The sequence below is a fragment of the Arachis hypogaea genome, chromosome 9, assembly GCF_003086295.3.
Source record: "Arachis hypogaea cultivar Tifrunner chromosome 9, arahy.Tifrunner.gnm2.J5K5, whole genome shotgun sequence".
NCBI classification, from domain to species: Eukaryota; Viridiplantae; Streptophyta; class Magnoliopsida; order Fabales; family Fabaceae; genus Arachis; species Arachis hypogaea.
This window is the reverse complement of record NC_092044.1, coordinates 69,219,644-69,231,237: the sequence shown is the minus strand read 5'-3', so window position 1 is coordinate 69,231,237 and position 11,594 is coordinate 69,219,644. Positions and strand designations below refer to the sequence as shown.

Sequence of the window (11,594 nt, the reverse complement as noted above, 5' to 3'; positions counted from 1 at the left end):
GAGGCTGGGGTAAAGATGGGAGTAGATGAATTCATACCCATTGAACATCCAATCACCAAGAAGTCAATGGAAGGACAAATGCAAGACAACTCTATCAAAAGGAGGGCGCAGGAGTTCCTCCCTGAATTTCCTGAAATTGGCTACTGGGCCAGCCTAGAAGCATCTATCACCAAGTTGCAAGAAACTATGGAGCAACTTAAGGAAGAACAGCAGAATCAGAACTGCATGCTCTGCAAATTGCTGAAGGAACAAGAGAAGCAGGGGCGTGAACTTCAAGAACTGAAACGCCAAAAATTCTCCCCTTAATTTGAGGGAGCATCCACTTCTCAAAATCAAGGTTGTTGAGTCCTAACTCTGTGAAAACCTCTATCATTAGGAGCCTATTTAAATTTTTGTTTTCTATTTTTTTTAGTCTCATCTTATATCTATTTTTGAGTCTTGTTCTTAATTCATAATTAATAAAATTTAAAATTCATGTCTTAAAGCTGTGAATGTCCTATGAATCCATCACCTCTCTTAAATGAAAAATTCTTTAATCACAAAAGAACAAGAAGTACAGGATTTTGAATTTATCATTGAAACTAGTTGAATTAGTTTGATGTGGTGACAATACTTTTTGTTTTCCGAATGAATGCTTGAACAGTGCATATGTCTTTTGAATTTGTTGTTTTGAGAATGTTAAAATTGTTGGCTCTTGAAAGAATGAGGGAAAAAGAGAACTGTTATTGAGGATCTGAAAAATCATCAAATTGATTCTTGAAGCAAGAAAAAGCAGTGATTCAAAAAAAAACCAAAAAAAAATAGAGAAAAAAAGAGAAGAAAAAGAAAGAAATAAAGTTGTGATCCAAGGCAAAAAGAGTGTGCTTAAGAACCCTGGACACCTCTAATTGGGGACTCTAGCAAAGCTGGGTCATAATCTGAAAAGGTTCACCCAAGTATGTGTCTGTGGCATGTATGTATCCGGTGGTAATACTGGATGACAGAGTGCTTTGGGCCACAGCCAAGACTCATGACATAGCTATGTTCAAGAATCATTATACTTAACTAGGAGAATCAATAACACTATCTGAGTTCTGAGTTCCTATAGATGCCAATCATTCTGAACTTCAAAGGATAAAGTGAGATGCCAAAACTGTTCGGAAGCAAAAAGCTACTAGTCCCGCTCATCTAATTGGAGCTGAGTTTCCTTGATATTTTGGAGTCTATAGTATATTCTCTTCTTTTTATCCTACTTTGATTTTCAGTTGCTTGGGGACAAGCAACAATTTAAGTTTGGTGTTGTGATGAGCGGATAATTTATACGCTTTTTGGCATTGTTTTTAGTATGTTTTTAGTATATTTTAATTAGTTTTTAGTATACTTTTAGTAGTTTTTAGTTAAAATTCACTTTTCTGGACTTTACTATGAGTTTTTGTGTTTTTCTGTGATTTCAGGTATTTTCTAGCTGAAATTGAGGGTCCTGAGCAAAAATCTGATTCAGAGGCTAAAAAGGACTGCAGATGCTGTTGGATTTTCTGGAGCTACAGAAGCCCAGTTGACGCGCTATCAACGGCGTTGGAAAGTAGACATCCTGGGCTTTCCAGCAATGTATAATAGTCCATACTTTGCCCGAGATTTGATGGCCCAAACCGGCATTGCAAATCAGCTTCAGAATTCCCAGCGTTTAACGCTGGAACTGGCATAAAAATTGGAGTTAAACGCCCAAACTGGCATAAAAGCTGGCGTTTAACTCCAGAAAAAGTCTCTACACATGAAAGCTTCAATGCTCAGCCCAAGCACACACTAAGTGGACCCAGAAGTGGATTTTTACGTCATTTACTCATTTCTGTATACCCTAAGTTACTAGTTCACTATTAATAGGATCTTTTGACATTGTATCAGTACCTCATGACACTTTACACGTTTCTTTGTGTACCTTCTACGGCATGAGTCTCTAAACCCCATGGTTGGGGGTGAGGAGCTCTGCTGTGTCTTGATGGATTAATGCAATTACTACTGTTTTTCATTCAATCATGCTTGCTTCCATTCTAAGATATCACTTGTTCCTGAACCGGATGAATGTGATGATCCGTGACACTCATCATCATTCTCAACTATGAACGTGTGCCTGACAACCACCTTCGTTCTACCTTAGATTAAGTAGATATCTCTTGGATTCTTTAATCAGAATCTTCGTGGTATAACCTAGAACTGATGGCGGCATTCAAGAGAATCCGGAAGGTCTAAACCTTGTCTGTGGTATTCTGAGTAGGATTCAATGATTGAATGACTGTGACGAGCTTCAAACTCCTGAGGGCTGGGCGTTAGTGACAGACACAAAAGAATCACTGGATTCTATTCCAACCCGATTGAGAACCGACAGATGAATAGCCGTGCCGTGACAGGGTGCGTTGAACATTTTCACTGAGAGGATGGGAGGTAGCCATTGACAACGGTGAAACCCTACATACAGCTTGCCATGGAAGGAGCCCTGCGTGCTTGAAGAAGAAGACAGTAGGAAAGCAGAGATTCAGAAGATGGAGCATCTCCAAAACCTCAACCTGTTCTCCACTACTGCAAAACAAGTACTTATTTCATGTTCTTTTACTTCTCACAATCAACCCTGATAATTATTGATATCCTGACTAAGATTTACAAGATAACCATAGCTTGCTTCAAGCCGACAATCTCCGTGGGATCGACCCTTACTCACGTAAGGTATTACTTGGACGACCCAGTGCACTTGCTGGTTAGTTGTGCGGAGTTGCAAAAGTGTGATTGCAATTTCGTGCACCAGTTCTCCCATGTAATTCACCTCTTCCATTGATGGGTTCTCAGGATCATAAGCTTCTTCTTCAGATGAAGCGTCCTTTGTACTGCCTGGCGTAGTTTGCATTCCAGACAGACTTTGGGAATCATATTGACTTGCTGAGTCAATATTTTGTTCTGAGCCAATATGGTATTTAGAGTATCAATCTCAAGAAATCCTTTCTTTTGATTTGTCCCATTGTTCACAGGATTCCTTTCAGAAGTGTACATGAATTGGTTATTTGCAACCATTTCAATGAGTTCTTGAGCTTCTGCAGGCGTCTTCTTCAGATGAAGAGATCCTCTAGCAGAGCTGTCCAATGACATCTTGGACAGTTCAGATAGACCATCATAGAAGATACCTATGATGCTCCATTCAGAAAGCATGTCAGAAGGACATTTTCTAATCAATTGTTTGTATCTTTCCCAAGCTTCATAGAGGGATTCACCTTCCTTCTGTCTGAAGGTTTGGACTTCCACTCTAAGCTTACTCAATTTTTGAGGTGGAAAGAACTTTGCCAAGAAGGCATTAACTAGCTTTTCCCAAGAGTTCAGGCTTTCTTTAGGTTGTGAGTCCAACCATATCCTAGCTCTGTCTCTTACAACAAAAGGGAATAGCATAAGTCTGTAAACCTCAGGGTCAACCCCATTGGTCTTGACAGTGTCACAAATTTGCAAGAATTCAGCTAAAAACTGATGAGGATCTTCCAATGGAAGTCCATGGAACTTGCAATTCTGTTGCATTAGAGAAACTAATTGAGGCTTAAGCTCAAAGTTGTTTGCTCCAATGGCAGGGATGGAGATGCTTCTCCCATAGAAGTTGGGAGTAGGTGCAGTAAAGTCACCCAGCACCTTCCTTGCATTGTTGGCATTGTTGTTGTGTTCGGCTGCCATGGGTTCTTCTTCTTTGAAGATTTCTGTTAGGTCCTCTACAGAGGGTTGTGCTTTAGCTTCTCTTAGCTTTCGCTTCAAGGTCCTTTCAGGTTCAGGGTCAGCCTCAACAAGAATGCTTTTGTCTTTGCTCCTGCTCATATGAAAGAGAAGAGAACAAGAAGATATGGAATCCTCTATGTCATAGTATAGAGATTCCTTGAGGTGTCAGAGGAAAAGAAAAATAGAAGGAAGAGATAGAAGAATTCGAACTTAGAAAGATAGAGTTTGAATTGTGCATTGAGGAGGAGTGTTAGTCCATAAATAGAAGGATGTGAGAAGACGGGAAGAAATTTTCGAAAATTAAAGTGAATTAATTAAAAGAAATTTTGAAAAAAAAATGATAATTGATTTTCGAAAACTAAGATTGAGAAAGAAATAAAGTGATTTTGAAAAAGGTTTTGAATTGGAAATCAAAGAGATATGATTGAAAAGATATGATTGAAAAACAAGTTAAAAAAAGATTTGATTTTGAAAATTAATGACTTGGCTAACAAGAAATTTGAAAGATATGATTCAGACATTAAACCTTTCTCAACAGAAAAGGCAACATACTTGAAATGTTGAATCAAATCATTAATTGTTAGCAACTATTTTTGAAAATGGAAAGAAATTGATTTTGAAAATATATGATTGAAAAGATATGATTTGAAAAATATTTGATTTTGAAAAATTATGGAAACTTGAAAAAAATTTGAATTAAAAACAAAATCTTCCCTCTTGTGCCATCCTAGCATTAAACACCCAGAATGGTATCCATTCTGGCGTTTAACGTCCAAAATGCTACCCTTTTGGGCGTTAAACGCCCAGCCAGGCACCCTGGCTGGCGTTTAAACGCCAGTTTTCCTTCCTCACTGGGCATTTTGATCGCTCAGCTTTTTCTGTGTAATTCCTCTACTGTATGTTCTGAATCTTCAATTCTCTGTATTATTGACTTGAAAAGACAAAAAGGAAAATTTTTTTTTGGATTTTTAATAATGAGGAATAATCAAAATAAAACTAAGATCAACTAAACAATGCATGCAAGACACCAAACTTAGAAGTTTGTATACTACTGACACTAACAAATTGAGAATGCATATGAGAAACAACAAAACACACAAAGCAAGAGAATTTAAAGATCAGAGCAATGAAATCATCAAGAACAACTTGAAGATCAATGAAGACACATGATTGAATTCAAAGAATGCATGCAATTGACACCAAACTTAAAATGAGACACTAGACTCAACAAGAAACATAAAATATTTTTGATTTTTATGACTTTGTAATTTTTTGGATTTTTCGAAAATTATATGGAAAAGAAAATAAAGAGGTTCAAAATTTTTAATAAGAATTCCAGGAATCATGCAATGTTAGTCTAAAGCTTTAGTCTAAAAAGATTAGACATGGCTAGCCAAGCTTCAGCAGGATATTGCATTCAAGAGCTAAATTGATGAGAATCAATCACCTTTGGTGATGATAAGAACATCACCTTGAAATTCTAGAATTCATTCTTACAAATTCTGAAAAATACCTAATCTAAGCAACAAGATGAACCATCAGTTGTCCAAACTCAAACAATCCCCGGCAACGGCGCCAAAAACTTGGTGCACAAAATTGTGATCATCAATGGCGCCATCAACATGGTACGAACAATTGCAATCTCAACTCTTTATCACAACTTCGCACAACTAACCAGCAAGTGCACTGGGTCGTCCAAGTAATAAACCTTACGCGAGTAAGGGTCGATCCCACAGAGATTGTTGGTATGAAGCAAGCTATGGTCATCTTGTAAATCTCAGTCAGGCAGATTCAAATAGTTATGAATGATTTATGAATAAAGCATAAAATAAAGATAGAGATACTTATGTAATTCATTGGTGAGAATTTCAGATATGTGTATGGAGATGCTTTGTCCCTTCCGTCTCTCTGCTTTCCTACTGTCTTCATCCAATCCTTCTTACTCATTTCCATGGCAAGCTGTATGTTGGGCATCACCGTTGTCAATGGCTACAGTCCCGTCCTCTCAGTGAAAAAGTTCAATGCGCTCTGTCACAGCACGGCTAATCATCTGTCGGTTCTCAATCAGGTTGGAATAGAATCCAGTGATTCTTTTGCATCTGTCACTAACGCCCATCCTTCAGAAGTTTGAAGCTCGTCACAGTCATTCAATCCTTGAATCCTACTCAGAATACCACAAACAAGGTTTAGACCTTCCGGATTCTCTTGAATGCCGCCATCAATTCTAGCTTATACCACGAAGATTCCGATTAAGGAATCCAAGAGATAAACATTCAAGCCTTGTTTGCTTGTAGAACGGAAGTAGTTGTCAGGCACATGTTCATAGGTGAGAATGATGATGAGCATCACATAATCATCACATTCATCATGTTCTTGGGTGCAAATGAATATCTTAGAACAAGAATAAGCTGAATTGAATAGAAGAACAATAGTAATTGCATTAATACTCGAGGTACATCAGAGCTCCACACCTTAATCTATGGTGTGTAGAAACTCCACCGTTGGAAATACATAAGAACAAGGTCTAGGCATGGCCGAGAGGCCAGCCTCCATAATCTAAGAGCTAGACATCAAAGATGATCTAAAGATCTAAAGTGATCAAAAGATGAAAATACAATAGTAAAAGGTCCTATTTGTAGAGAACTAGTAGCCTAGGGTTTACAAAGATGAGTAAATTACATAAAAATCCACTTCCGGGACCACTTGGTGTGTGCTTGGGCTGAGCATTGAAGCATTTTCATGTAGAGACTCTTCTTGGAGTTAAACGCCAGCTTTTGTGCCAGTTTGGGCGTTTAACTCCCATTCTTGTGCCAGTTCCGGCGTTTAACGCCGGGCAGTTTTGAGCTGATTTGGAACGCCGGTTTGGGCCATCAAATCTCGGGCAAAGTATGAACTATTATATATTTCTGGAAAGCCCAGGATGTCTACTTTCCAACGCCGTTGAGAGCGCGCCAATTGGGCTTCTGTAGCCCCAGAAAATATACTTTGAGTACAGGGAGGTCAGAATCCAACAGCATCTGCAGTCCTTTTCAGCCTCTGAATCAGATTTTTCCTCAGGTCCCTCAATTTCAGCCAGAAAATACCTGAAATCACAGAAAAAAAAATTATAGTAAAGTCCAGAAAAGTGATTTTTAACTAAAAACTAATAAAAATATACTAAAAACTAACTAAAACATACTAAAAACATACTAAAAACAATGCCAAAAAGCGTATAAATTATTCGCTCATCAAGGAGCAACCATGGAGTGTGCTGCACAACAAGTGGAAAAATTGGAGAGTGTTGAACCGCCACATACCTATCAAGAAGAACCACATTCATATCATGAACCCTTTCTCCAAAATAATGAATCCTTCTATCTACCCCAACCCCCAATGGATGATCCTCTCACTTTATGCCTTCATGAACAAAGAGAAATGCAAAGAAAGGTACTAAAATCCATGGCAACCTTGGATGAGGTGGTAAACTGATTAGCCTCCCAATGCTTGAGCATTCAAGGAACTCCCATGGCCACATGTAGAGAATCAAATGAAGAGCCTTGCATGAAGGAGAGATTGGAAATTTCGATGGAAAATGAGGAATGTTGCTTTGTGTTAGATCAATGGGAGGAAGCTATGATTGTTAGAGAAGAGGAAGAAGTGGTTGAAGATGCATGTGAAGTTAAACAAGAGGTGGATTTCAAGCTTGGGAACACTTCCACACCAAACAATGTTGTTGTTAATTTTGTGGAAGTTGTTGAACATTCTTCCATTGAGATTGAAATTGATGTTGAGGAGGATAATATGCAACCTCCTACACATATTATGGAAGATGAGAATTTGGAAGAAGTTGAGAAAGTAATAAGTCCTCTTGTTGAAGTTAATTCCACACCAACTAAGGTGCTATGTGAGATTGTTGAACCTTCCTCATTGTGTTGTGAAATTGATGTTGAGGAGACTAGTGCACAATCTCTAACACATGACTTAGGCATTGAGATATGTATAGGAGAAGTTGGTGAATAAGGAATTGACATTGCAGAAGCTTGCCAAGAGGTAGAGGTAGTGAAAGAGGAGCACAAGGGAGTGGCACTTGCAAGATCATTTGGACCACCCTTTCCTAAGTCACCATCCTACACAACATTCAAGTGGGTAAAATTCTTATCCTTAAGCTTTACTTTCTCACTTGAATATGGTTTGATTGAAAATGATGGTCAACTTAGAGCTTTTTGTGGAGTTAAGAGTAGGAGAGAGTTGTGTAGTGGTTAGAAACATCACTCTAAGTTCATGATGGTTGCATGCTCAAATTTGAATAGCAATGGTGGGTGTAGAACCAAAGTACATGGGTCTAGGAAGTTGTTTGGAGGCTTCTTTGAGAATTCCAAGGCTAAACCACCCAATTGGAATCATGATGATCAATTAGAAGATGGGTGCCAAAACAAAGTGTAGGATCCCGGATCGCACAACGAGAGTCAACTTTGGGAGCTCATGGTTTGTGAAGAACTCCATCAAAGCTTGGAGATATTACTTTTGAATGATGGAGCTTATTGGAGACTCAAGCATTGGTGGATGTTCAAGGATAGATTCAAACACAAGCTACCTTGATGAGGAGCCCCCATATGTCCAACTTAAGGACTTAAAAAAAAGTGCTAGGTGGGAGACACCCCACCATGGTAAACTCTTTCCATTCTCTTGTAGATATAATCAATGAATGAATTGGGTTGCCATTGTTAGGTAGTTTTCTTATTTTCATACTTTAGCATATTTTGCTTTGATTGCTAGGTTACTTGTTAGATTCATGTTTTGAGTATAATAATTGGTTTTGAATTGCATTTTGCTTGTAGTGCAAGTTTTGTTTGTTTTGTATTTGAAAAATTTTCAAAAACTTAAAGATTTTTATTAAATTTGAATTTTGGTTTATTTAGAATGTTTATAGGTTAGGAGAGTGTTAAATTCTATTTTTATGCTTCTAAAAAAAAAGTGTCAATCCACGCTTAAGCGTGGGCCATGCTTATGCATGGATTTCCATAAGGGGATCTCTGGCACAAAAACTAGAGAGTTGTACCCACTTTATGCCTACTTTGTGCCAGTGCACCCACGCGTAAGCGTGGGCGACGCTTACGCGTCGATTGCCCCTGCTGCAATCCATGCTTAAGCATGGGCGACGCTTATGCGTGGATTGTCCCTGCTGCCATCTATGCACCCTGTTTTTCTCCTTTTTCCTTTCTTCTTCTTTCTTCTTTTCGTCTTCTTTCTTTCTATCTTTTTTCTTCTCTCTTCTTCCTTTCTCACTCTCTTCTTCTTCCTCTCTTTAAAAATAAAAAGTAAAAAAAATATAAAATATAAAAATAAAAAATAAATAAATAAAATACTAAAAAAAATTCTTCTCTTCCTTTTTCTTTTATTGCATTTGCTTATTTTCATTCATTGCATTTTAATTTTGTTTTTATAGCTTGTTCTTATTTTATTTTCTAAATTTCTCATTTTAATAATGGTGTTGAATTCTCTTACTCAATTATTGAGAATTTCTTGCATTGTTTTGGTGCTTCGTAACTTGTTTAGCATTAATGGTCATATTTGTTCCACATACAAGATTAGTGCTTTAGTCCTTCCTAATTCATTATTCTTTGTTTTCGTACTCCATTTTCATTGAGTTAGGATGGGACCAAATGCTTTCATGCTTATCACTAATCTTGTTTGTGTCGATTCTTGCTTGAACTTAATGCTCTTCAGGTCATTTGCTTATGCTCTGATTTTACTATTGCATCAAGTATTAGTTGATATGCCCTTTGCCTATACTGCTCTCTCCCTCACATGCGTAGCTAACATGTAGTGGGAACCTTACTCTTATTTGGCATTAGCCCCCACTTATGTTCTATTGCTTTGATATCTTTATTGTAGGCGTAATTTTCTTTCTTTTTCTTTCCTTTTAGGTTGGCCACTAAAAGAGGAAAAGGAAAAGCTTCTAAATGGGCCAACAAACAAGTCCGCTCGCACAATCCTTTGAGGAAGCTTATCAGTTATGGCAACCTATTCACCTTGCTCATCTTTGGATGCACCGAGGACGGTGCAATCTTCAAGTGTGGGGAGGTTCGGTTGATAACCGATCTCCATGGGTAACAATTTCCTTTTTCAACACTAATTCTTAATTTTCTTTGTTAATTAGTGTTACATTGCATGATAGGTTGCATGATAGCTATAGTTTGTGAATGTTTTACCACTTCTTTCTTATTATGACTACTTGGTTAGGGTGATAATTGATTTTCCAAGAAACTATTTTTAGGGCACCCTACCAATTTAAGAAAAAATTATTGAACTTGCTTGAAGAATTTATTCTGGAACATGGTTTTTGAGCTAAGAACATACAAGCTTGTGAGATTTGAGCCTAATGGTGTGGTTACATCATATAACCATTTTGTTTCCTTCTTGTGTGTGATTATTCTCTTTCTATGATTGTGATCTTTGATTTGTTTGATTCTATATGTCCATTATTTTGTGTATACATGCATTTATATGATTGAGGCCATTGTTTCAATTAGCTCACTTACCCAAATAGCCTTACCTTTTATCTTCCTTTGTTAGCCAACTTTGAGCCTACGATTAACCCACTTTGTTCTTAATATTAGCATGTTAGAAGCCTTAGCAAAAAACAATAAATATCCTTAATTTGGATCTTTGATTAGCTTAGGCTAGTGAGTGTGTGTATCATTCAATTATGGGAAAACTTGGGACATTGGTTGAGCTAAAAGGGTGTTTTGTATTTTCATTGAAAATCATGGGAATTGGGTACGTACTCATGTATTAATTATGTTTAAACCATATGCATTGATATATTTGTATATACTTTAATGCAAAAAAGGAAAAAATATACAAAATAAAAAAAATATATATCAAAAGAAAAATAAAAAGAAAATATATATAGCAAAAAATGCAATAAAAAGGGGACAAAATGCCCCAAAGCAAAGTAATAATAACAATGCATATGGAATGTGAATTGAAGAGAATGCATGAGTATGTAAAAAAGAGAGGGAATCATGGGTAGCTAGGCACTGTATTAGAATTATATAGGTTGTTATATGTGTTTGGTGAGAGTTTAAGTTAATCAAAGATTCAAATTTTGAAGCTTACTTGACCATATGCATCCTTACCTTTACCCTAGTCCCATTACAACCTATGAATAAGTCCTCATGATAGATGTATGCATGCATTGAATAATTGTTGATTGTTAGATGAAAAACAAATCTTAGAAAGCATGAGTAGAAGAGAATTGAGTGATCAACCCTATACACTTGAGCGACTAGAGTTCAAACACTTCCGGTGAGGGTTCGATGCTCAATTCCTTGTTCCTGGCTTTCATGAGTTTTCTTCTTGAAAGTCTATTTGTACTTCATTTTGATATTTGAATTGGTAGGATTCATGAATCATCATAATACTTGGCCTTACTTGTTCATGTATGTCTTGGAGATTAATTTACTTTTAACCAAGTAGATAGAGTCATATTGTATTTAGTTGCATGCATGTAAATAGGTTTATATAGTTTCTTTGCATTGAATAAATGTTCATACCCCTTTTCTTGTCTTTCTTGGTTTAGCATGAGGACATGCTATTGTTTAAGTGTGGGGAGATTTGATAAATCCCAATTTTGTAGTTTATCTTGTGTTGATTTTAGGGGATTTTATCAACTTTTCTCACATTTATTCAATGAAAGAGCATGGTTTTGTAAATTCTTTTTTATTTGTGCTTAAGTGTGAAAACATGCTTTTTAGGTCTTAAAATAGCTAAATTTAATTCGCCTTGATTCTATTAGATTCCTTGATATGTTTGTTCAGTGATTTCATGTTTAGAAGGCAAAGATTGGATTGAGAGAATAAAGAAAAAGCATGTGAAAATGGAGAACTCAT

At 36.9% G+C, this 11,594-nt stretch overlaps 1 non-coding gene across 1 annotated transcript; it reads left to right on the top strand.

Annotated features, from left to right (window-relative positions):
* Nucleotides 1–3,168: 3,168 nt before the first annotated feature.
* LOC112714030 (small nucleolar RNA R71) lies at nt 3,169–3,276 on the top strand. The gene has a single exon (XR_003158988.1). It is a non-coding gene; the product is annotated as a small nucleolar RNA R71 (small nucleolar RNA).
* Nucleotides 3,277–11,594: the final 8,318 nt, after the last annotated feature.